We start from the raw sequence: 10945 nt of genomic DNA on the forward strand, positions 1-10945 counted from the left end.
GTCAGTGTGGTTAAAATAAATAAAAACATCTAACAAATTGTTTTGACTAAAACGGTATTTCTATATATAATATATAATAATATATGACTATGATATAGAGAGGTAAAAAAAGGCTGTAATATATTAATAATAATCGTCGTTGTCGTTATTATTATTAGGGGATGGATTTTACTTGTCGTGTATATAATACATACCTGCATATAGGTGTAATATACGCCACTGCAACTAAAATATGGTATGCAACATTACAAACACGCACTCACACAAGAACAATTTTACGTTGTAACGTATAGTGTGCAGGCAGATAGTATACATGTATATATAATATATATATATGAGCTGTACACGCGGCGGTTGTCGTATATATCAAAAATAATAATACATTTTTTTACCGCGCGACCCTACTACACCCCTGCCGAGTATTTTAATAGCGTTTTGTCGATCATTATCCGATAAAACACCTTGTTTCACACACACACACACGTGAACGTACATAGTTTAAAGTATTATTATTATTATTAATTCGTCGTTGTGATGTTATTCTGACGGAAACCAGCTGTCCGCACACTGCCACCACCGCACCCTACAATGATGACCGCGTTGTCGCGGGTGGTGTCGTCATCATCGCCTCCGCCGCGGCCGTCGTTACTGTTGCCGTATCGTCGTCTGGACACGGTTTAAATTTTTTTTTTTTTTAAATTACGGTCGGTTCTATTTTGCGGGTCGTACTCCCCCCCGGTGAGTGCGCCTCTGTACCAAACACCGACACCGCCGACAGACTGGTTATATTATATTATCTGTGCAGAGGTCGTCTACGGGGAAATGGCAAAGGGGGCAATTATATACCTATTGTAGCTTTTTAAAAATATTCTTAGTTTTTATAACTAACTTTTCTGTAATTGATTTGTTTCTTATAACATAAATACTAATAACATTATACATGGATGCAGTTAATTTGCATAGGTATAATATATATATACAAACTAATTGATACATACTTATAATAAGTGGTTGAGTTTTAAATGTTTTAATACATTTATATTATATTTTATTGTCATTTATGTCCGGTTAAAATTATCTGTCGATAATCCATACACAATTTTAAGAACGACTCCCATATGTTTCTTCTATGCCTAATGTTACGCACAACATAAATTTTATGTTCAGAATTATCGATTTTACCCTGTTGTTTGTTTGAGTAATTCAGTGGAGTATCACGATTCACGGAATCATGTAAATTTTAATATCTATTGATAAATAAGATTCCACAAATTTCATAAATATTTACATGGTTCCGCTTAATTTTAAATGTGATGTTGCCATTCCGAAACGCCTATAAACAAAATATGTATGTATTATTGTAGGAACATAGTATATTACAAATCGTTTTATGCATTAAACGATTCTGCGCTTTTGAAAACAAACATTCGGGAAACATGATTTTTGTCTACATATTTTTGGATTCGTTGTAGTTTGGAATTTTAACGACATTTTTTTTCGTATGACCATTATCAAATATCAATTGTCAAAAGTCCATCAATTTAATTTTGGAGATTAATTATAAGATAAATGTTAATTATATGTGATAGAATACATACATGTAGCTACAAATATTATGTACAAAATATTCTACTGCACTAAGATGACTTTGTTTTGGTTCCAATGTTTTTCTAAATCCTGACACTTGAAAATGAATTTAGTCAGTGACATACTTCTATATTGACATCATTGAGTTCTTTTAAAAAAATGATCGGTTCACATGTCATGTATAGTTAATTAGTTATTGTATGGTTAAGTTACATTTAAAATTATATGAAATCATGAATATTATATATACCTATATATATATTAAATTTTCAGAATCGTGTATGTATAATGTATATTGTATATCAATAAAATAATGATTAATGGCCATTAAAATCAATACAATTCCGCAAATTTGAGGAATTATGTTGCAGCCGAGTCATTTAACCTGTTATCAAATATAAAAGTAAAAATATATTATTTAGAGCAACACGTTGGCAATTTTTGATATTTCAATTTTAAAAGAAGTATTATGACCTTTAAGCAATTGTAAATTGCGATTTCTTTTTTAATTGTATTATATAGTTACCTACTTATTAAGTATAATGTAAAATAATATTCCACCTTTAAATTTCATAATAGTTAAATTCACTATTAGTCTAAAATTAGAGAACAAAATGGATTATTCTAAACGTACAATTTGTTAGGCATAGTATAAAATATATTTATTTGTTAAGTATTAACAAAAAAACAAATGTTGATAGAATATCTTCTATTTATAAAAATGATTGTAAAATATTTTATAACATGTTTGTAATAACTATACCTAATAAACAAAAATTAATAATAATACCATACATTTCAAAACTCTTGATTATCTGTAGCAGTGATGCCGGACATGACACGGAAGAGGACGAAACAATAATAATAATAATAATAACAATAAAAGGTAGATCGTATAATAGGTACAACGGAGGAAAAATATGTGTACCAAACACGATTTCATACTGCATTATTTATATTATATTTTATTGCGATGATAAGAAATAGCTGAGACTGCACAGTGTTTCGGATGGTTAAAAATTATTTCAACTGAATAGAAGGCTATAGATGTGCGTGTAACTTGTTATTATCGTTATTAGCCGTATTATTATTATTATTATTATTGTTGTTGTGTTATTATATCGTTTTCGGTGTCAAACGAAGTGTGCCACTCGCCGTGTCCGGTCTGTTTCGTGCGCGATTTCACGGGTCGTTTTATTGTCGTGATTGGATTTTTCACAGTTTTTCCGGTGTCGCGGTCGTATCGCCGCTGCGACGTCGGTGCATTGGCAGCTGCCGCCCTGGTGATTGATAGCACGCGCGACCGGAAACTAAATACCTAGTAGGTATGACGACAACGATTATTACGATTTCAGCGGCTAACCCGTTCATTCTTCGGTGTGTCGGCGGTGGAGTGGTGTATAATAATTATTTTTATGCCAGTGCAAGCCGAAAATAATTCAATAAACGATATCCATTTCAATGGGCGCGTGGAATTAGTTTATTACATTGTTATTATTATCAAAATTATAAATTTACACTGCTAATGCTGCTATTCTAAAGATACAATTATCCACGAGTGACCTATACAATATAATATTAATTATTATTATTTATTAATTATTTTATATATCTATATAATATGACTATTGACTACCTATACGAAAGTATGACGTTTAGGAAACGAACATCGGTCGAATAGGTCGTTCACGTCTTCCGTGCAAGTATAAACATGAAAAATGAAAATCGTGGGCACCCCCACCCTCTTTCATTATTAAAAACCAGAATTTTTTAACCAAATAACACAATTATATTATTATTCCACCAAGATTTCAGCCTGTCTTGTCTTGCACGCAGTTAAGAATGATTTTCCCGATTGCTGGATCCAGCGTGAACGACTATAGTTGCTGCACTAAGGCATTGACCGGAAACGATTATTTTACAGTTCAATAATATGTAACATTGTAGATAATATTATCGGTGGAATGAAAATCGACAACATTGGCTATACTCGTAGGTATGTTTACGGTTTACCTCTGGTAGGCATTTTGGGCCATACGTCAAAATATACCAGAAACAAAATATTCCCTCAAAAAAATTTCATGATAAAATATACCGCGTAAATATTAATTTAAATTTTAAACCTTATTTTTATACATGTTACATAGATATTAATACATTTATAGAATACAAAATAATTAATTGAAGTATTTAAAAAAAAAAAAGTAGTAGATTAATACTCAGGTCTATTGAAAATAATCGTACGAGCAGTATTCGTTTTATAATTGTATAATATAGGTACCTATATTACTTAAAAAATATTATAACTAAAAATATGGTTTTTCGAACTTGTGTATCCTAGGTTTTACTAGTATTCGTACTTTACCATAACATATATACCTATTATAAAATCAATGATATTAACAGTTCTTATACATATTTTATTATTATACATTTTCCAGTATAATTTTTTTTTAATTTACTATATTTTTTATGAAATTGAAGTATAGAATTCTTAGGTTTTGTCTGGAGGCTCAATAACGATATAATAATGGATAACGATATCCTGGACTATTAAAATCATAATATGAATAATTATTTAATATTTTTTTCATCAAAAAAATTTATTTTTAATAAAACAAGATAATTAAATAATATATGATTAACTTAAAAATTACTCCTTTGAAGAAACTTTCAAATTGTCTACTTAAAAAAATTAATTTCTGCTAAAACTTAAAATTATTTTTTTAATAATAGATTATAGGTTACTAACTGTGACAATATTTTCTTAAGTGTCTTAAATTCTCAATGCTTTTTAGGAAGGATTTATTTTAACATATTATATTATATAATTTAAATGACGTAATGTTTTCTGTGTAATGATTTATTGATTTTTCTTTCTTAAAATACAGATTTCATTGTATATTAAAAATATGTTATCACTATAATTAAAACCCAACTATTTAAGTCCTAAATAAAATAATAAAGAAAAAAAATGCAATTCTTGTCTGATTACTCATTATAAAAGTATGTAAAAAAATAAATAGAAGTTCTAGATATTTTTCAAAATAAATAAACTTACAACCTAGAATTAACTATTTATTTAAAAAATCTGTAGAAACGTATGACCAAAGTAGAGGTATTTATAAATTTTTTAAAGTCGTGCATTGAAGTGGTCAAGTTGCTGTATCTTGTATCCATTAATTAATATATTGCATACATATGTAAATAAGAAAATCTGTTTTATATATTATATACCTATATTAAAATTATTTAAATTTATACACATTACACACTTTTAGTTAAGTTAAGACTTTAAATTAGTGTTATTAAAAAATAAAATCGATTAATCAACGATTAAACACTTCAAAAATGTTTTTTATATATTAGCTATGGCTATGAGTTATTATGATTTATGATATAGGTAAACAAAGTACTAAAAACATCAAAGAATATACACAAAAGTCGGTAATTATATTCATAGACACCCATTGGGGGCAAGATAGGGTACTCTCCCTCGGGACAAAAAATATTATGAACTTATAACTCAATAAATATTATCATAATATTATTATTATCTTTATTGTCTTACATTTGAAACATTTTTATTTTGCCCCCCTCCCCTAAAATGTCACCTATATGGGCGCCCATGATTATAATATCATTTATTAGTTAAAAGGTTATACTTAGGAATTCACAAATCTATATTAATTAAATTTAATAAACAATTAGCTATTATAATTACTCAAATAATAAGGTACTAAGGTTACCTAAGTAGTATACTTACTAGTTTTTTGTAAAAACTAGTATGAGTATTAGCAGTAGTTCTTAAAATATTCTTTTTTTGTTTTTGGATAATAAATTATAAGGGTGGGAATATTATACTTTTTGACAGATTCGTTATCTCATTTTGAGATATCTACAATACACAAATAGCTAATTAATAAAATAATAAACTTCTAATTTATTCATCATTATTATAATCAGTATTCGATGATTACCACTTACTAGAGTAGAAGTTCCAATTAAAATATACATAATTTATAAAACATAAATACGATATGCAATATTCTACAATCGCTATATAATCACTTTTCATGCGAATAAAAAATTATTTTGCAAAATTTAATAAAATAAGTATAAATCCAGAATATTATTGTTATTATATCATTGAATTATTATCAATTATGATTATTATAAAAAAAATCTATGAAACTAAAATTAAATTGCAATATGTGAATTGTAAGTAATTTAAACGATAATTTTTTTTAAATTGTTTGATTATAATAATATACCATACATTTTAATTACTTTCCTTGTTTATTTGTAACTCTATCCTAAATATTTTTTTTATATTTTATTCATTTATCATTAATTTATTAGATGCTTAACAGTTAATACTCCTTAATACTGTGCATTTTTACTATAAATATTCTAAAAGGTAGTACCTAATAGTAAACAAATACAGGTATTAAAATATTTATAATGTTAAAATTACATCATAAAAAGTAATAATAATAATAATAAGTTCAACCGCGTTATACTTCAGAATCCTAAATAACGCTTATTTTATTTCTCTAATTATTAGTATTTTAGACTTAAATAATTAAATAGCATATATTATAAAATACATTTATCTAGAAACTTAAACATTTTCTTAAATATTAAAGTTCCACGTAAATTGTATATTATACGGTATTCATTTAAAACTTTTATAATTTATTTAAATTTAAATTTTAAACACAAGTATTTTTATAAGACTTTTTAATTGCTTAAGTTTTTTTTTATTAGATATTTTGTATAATAAGATAATATTTATTTATTTTCACTAGAAATATCATAATATAATTAAAAGAATAAACTTTATTTATTTTTAATAATAATGTATAAATATAGGTTTATTTATACGATGAGTTATTTATACACTTTACAGCTTAAAAATCATTAAAATAAAAAATTACCTTATTAAATCTCATTATATCAAGTCGGATTTGGGGAGTTTATTATTATAGTTGTTATTTTTGTCTTTAAATTTATTTGTATAATTTTATTTAGCTATTTGTTTTTATGCAAAATATAATAATGTGTAAGTTACAAAAATAGATTTGAAACTACATGTTAGTTTTTACATTAAAATATTTTAAATTTGTTGGGGGGAGGGGGATTTTAAAATATTAAAGATAGGGTAATAACTCTACGTAAATTTGCAGAATGAGAAGTAAGCTGGTCATCAAGATTTTAATCGATTATGCAACTGAAAAACTACTTGTGATACTAAAATATGTGTTTGAAATGTAGCGGAAACCCCGTGCAGTTTAAAATACTTTAGTAAACATAACTGTCATAGATTGAATTATGGTGTGGGCCAACTGATCCAGGCTAACCCTCACATTCCGTATTAATATAACGATAAGTAACGTATGCAATCATATGATGCTCTAAAAATGCGGATTGATAACTTACAATTAGTTTGTATTAGTCCAATGTATAAGGCATCCTTTTATCCTGTTCTTTAAATACAGTTACATTTGAATCATTGCGTATTAATTATTGATTATTGTTAAGTTTTTTTTTTTATTTTTAAACTATTTATTATATAATCGCTGTAATATATATTTTTTACAATAAGTTTAAATTATGTATAATGATGAAAGTAATTACTGTTGTCTTAAAAGAATGATCAATCCAGTGATGGAACTTTATGGTAATACACAATAATTTTTAGTCATTAAGAAGGTCCAGTCAGCTTACACCATTTGCATTTTAAAATGTCTTCTAGAGTCAGCTTTGATGTTAAGAACAAATAAATTTGAGATTAGTGGATTTTGATCTTTTGGCTGATTAAAGTAGAAACTTTTTTAGAGAGTTTTAGCTACTAGTTTTACCTAACCAGGGCCGGTGCAAGCAAATTTTTATATGTAGGCAAAAATCAAAATTGCCGCCTCTTGTTTTATTATTTTTTTTATATGCCGCCTCTATATATAAATATAAATTTTGCCGCCGCAGGCTTGTGCCTACGTTGCCTACGCCTATAACCGACCCTGGTTAGGTAACCTAACCTAACCTATACCTATTGTGGGAATGGAGAAATTAAATAGTAGTAATATATACATTTTTTTATTTGATTTGATATTTCATATAATATCTCATTATTTTGGTTTTGAATGTTATTTCATATTTGAAATCAAATCATTTACACTAAGGCAACTATTGTTCAAGAACTAAAAGCTATCCAAAGTGTCCAGTTACTGCATAAAAAAATAAGCTAGAAATCTTAACCAATTTACGTATTTTTTTTTTAGCAATGTAAGTTTTGGCCAATAAGCCACCTTTAATTGTGGTTTCGAGGTTTTTAATTTGTAATTTAAGATCTGAAAAGTGTGTGTTGGCTGTTGGGGGAGGAGGGGATAACATAGTTGACATCATATAAAAACAACGGTTTTAGTGTCTAATCTATCTCTACTAAAAAGTGCTGTAACATACATAAAGGTTTTTGAAAATCATTGTTAATTCGTTACATGGGAGAGATTAATCAAGAACAAATGAAAATACATTTATTTGAAAGTTTGAGTTTTACCACAAATAGTGGATTTTTCACACGTGACTTATTCATTTCTTAATTTTATTAAAATAATTAAGTATAGTGTGATTTTTGATTTTAAAATATTTTTAATTGAAATCTCTAATAACTATTAAATTTCTTGACGTATAGAACTCAATATGCCATTACATGTTACATTTATTATATTCACATAGTCACATACTAATATACTATTATGTACCAATACATATTGAACGTGTTATAAATATTGCATCAAATCGGACGCAGTACATGTACGATATTTAATTAATATTATAGGTATGCAGTATACCTATTCTGGAAACATATATAGATACAAATATTTACCGTATTGTTATGTATTATAATATATAACATTTTACGTAAGGGAGTCATATATTATGCGCAATACAGAACGACTGGAAAAAAAAGAGCTACGGTGGCGTTTGATGATGTTTCTATATTATAATAAAATATATATAGGTACTTATACTTGAAGTATGAACATATAATTGGGATATATTATAATATTATGCGTGGCGGTTTCTATACTTTTACAGGTATACTAGTATGCAAGTCAAGTCCGTCACCGGAACCAGTCACCTCCCCCTCATATATGTATACTCGTATATGATTCACGGGTCACTCGTACATATAGCGCATTAAATATAATATTATGATGTATATAATATAAACTAACTGCGAATACATATATATTATACATATTATAGTTGAAGTCCCAAGCGCGGATGAGTTAATTGTGTGTAAGAATTAATACGCGAGCTGTCGGACAAGTCCCACGGTCAACCGCATTTCTACGCCATGTATGTAAGATTGTAAGATGCGCATAGATGGGTATATAAATATATTATATTAATGTATATACAGAGTGATTCACCAAGTATGTTCACCCTCTTTTTTCTTCAGTATTACAGTTATTGAAAATTTGATTTTTAGAATTTTTAAATACACTTCAGATTATATATTATATTGTTTTCAAATACTTGATAATATTTGTGCACTATACTTAAAGAGTGTATTTTGGAAAAAATACTTTTTAGTTTTTCTGATGAGAACCCAACTTTTCAAATTACTTAAAGGATTTTTCTAAAAAATGTCGTTATTTAACTTAATGTATAAAGAATAATAGCTATATGAATCATAATAATGGATTTGGAAATTATGAGAGCTATGGTAACTTGAAAATATAAGTAGTTAATATTAATCTCTATCAACATTTATAATTTGTAAAAATGGTTAGTTTAGTATAATAAAGTAAAATAAGTACAAAATCCAATATTAAAACTATTTTATATTGTTCGTATAAATATTTTAATACATATATTAATTAGGTACTGCAGTTAAAATATTGAATTGGAAGGTTTGGCATCAACATTAAAAAAAAGAATATTCCCTAAATAATTTATAGTACAAAGGAAAGCGGTCTTCATTTGAAAAACAGAAGTTTGTATTACTACATCTTAAGTAGTACAAAAAAATCTCTAGAATTTAAAATAAAAATCATTAAATGAAAATATGGGGTATGCATGTTTGGTAAATCACTCTGTATATATTATATTATATGTTCCAACGCGGCACTTTAAATGTAGGTATATAATATATATATCTATAAGCTATATACATACCCGTACGATGGCATATAATCACTGACCGTGTCACGAATCGTAAACTTTTTTTTTCGTGAACGTAGTCTTTGGTCAAACAGAGTAATTAGACACACCGCAGCTTGCATGACCAACATAATAATTATTTTTGTCCCCACGTGAGTGTGTGTGTAAGTGTGTGCGCTCGCACTGCAACAGATTAATGCATTATTTATACATATTATGATAATATTATGTTTTTTCGGTCGTTTATTATTCCTCCGTACACACAATGCGTATATAATATACCTACTGTAGACGCCTAAAGAACTGTAAATATAATATAGTCTATTATGTTATATATACATACCTACCGGTCGTATAATATATATTCGTTGTATTATCATTATATTCGTATAATTTTTTCGCTTTTTAATTGACCATTTCGAGACTTTATTACACGTCTCCGCTCGGCACCAGCAGCAACCGGTGTGTGTGCGCGCGACCATGGGTTTCGATCTAAAACGTGAGACTCCGCCGCCGCGATAATAACAACAATAATTTTTCGCTCCGACCGCGACGTCCCATACATATACATTTCTTGATTATTATTTTCTATACAGTACGTGTGTAAATGTGTGTCTGTGTGTACGCGTGCGCGTGTAACGTAGATATGGAGACAGATAAATTTGTTATAATGGGATGTGTGTGTATATAGATTTTACGATCAAACCATTATTCCCATGCAGCGATGCTGTGCTCATAACGTTTTCTCTGCGTTGCCTAGCGCGGGGTAATTTATCCCCATTCGGAAATGACTCGGGGCCACACTATATTATAATACAGCCTCGTATCACTCTTCGTCGGTGTGCACCGTGCTAGTTGGATGGCAATATCAATATTACACAAAAATCGTGCTCGCGTCATAATACACACTCTCTTGTTTCGATGATCGTGCGTGTATGAGAGAGAGAAATACAATACTGTCTTGGTTATCGTATATGTACAATGTACATGTTTCATGTTTTTTTTTTATTTGCTTATTTAAATACTTAAACTAATGTCCAACAACGGTTTTAATATCATATACCTATATCAGAATAATGAAAATAGTAAAATTTAATAAAATTAATATGTAGATACCTAAGTTACAAATAAAATGTAATAATGTAATTATAAAAAGATCAATAACATAGGTATAGCGTTAAAATTAAAT

At 27.8% G+C, this 10945-nt stretch overlaps 1 long non-coding RNA gene across 3 annotated transcripts; it reads right to left on the reverse strand.

Moving 5' to 3' along the window:
- Positions 1–2285: 2285 nt before the first annotated feature.
- LOC114127104 (uncharacterized) lies at positions 2286–10248 on the reverse strand. Of its 3 annotated transcripts, none has more exons than XR_003592657.2 (3): positions 10100–10248; positions 9772–9939; positions 2286–2905 (listed from the first exon to the last, which is right to left on the reverse strand). It is a non-coding gene; the product is annotated as an uncharacterized LOC114127104 (long non-coding RNA). The 3 variants fall into 3 exon arrangements; XR_007604840.1 differs by having other exon boundaries at positions 10104–10246; XR_003592656.2 differs by having other exon boundaries at positions 2286–3150; positions 10104–10246.
- Between the last annotated feature and the right edge of the window lie 697 nt (positions 10249–10945).

The sequence above is a fragment of the Aphis gossypii genome, chromosome 3 (assembly GCF_020184175.1).
Source record: "Aphis gossypii isolate Hap1 chromosome 3, ASM2018417v2, whole genome shotgun sequence".
NCBI lineage: Eukaryota > Metazoa > Arthropoda > Insecta > Hemiptera > Aphididae > Aphis > Aphis gossypii.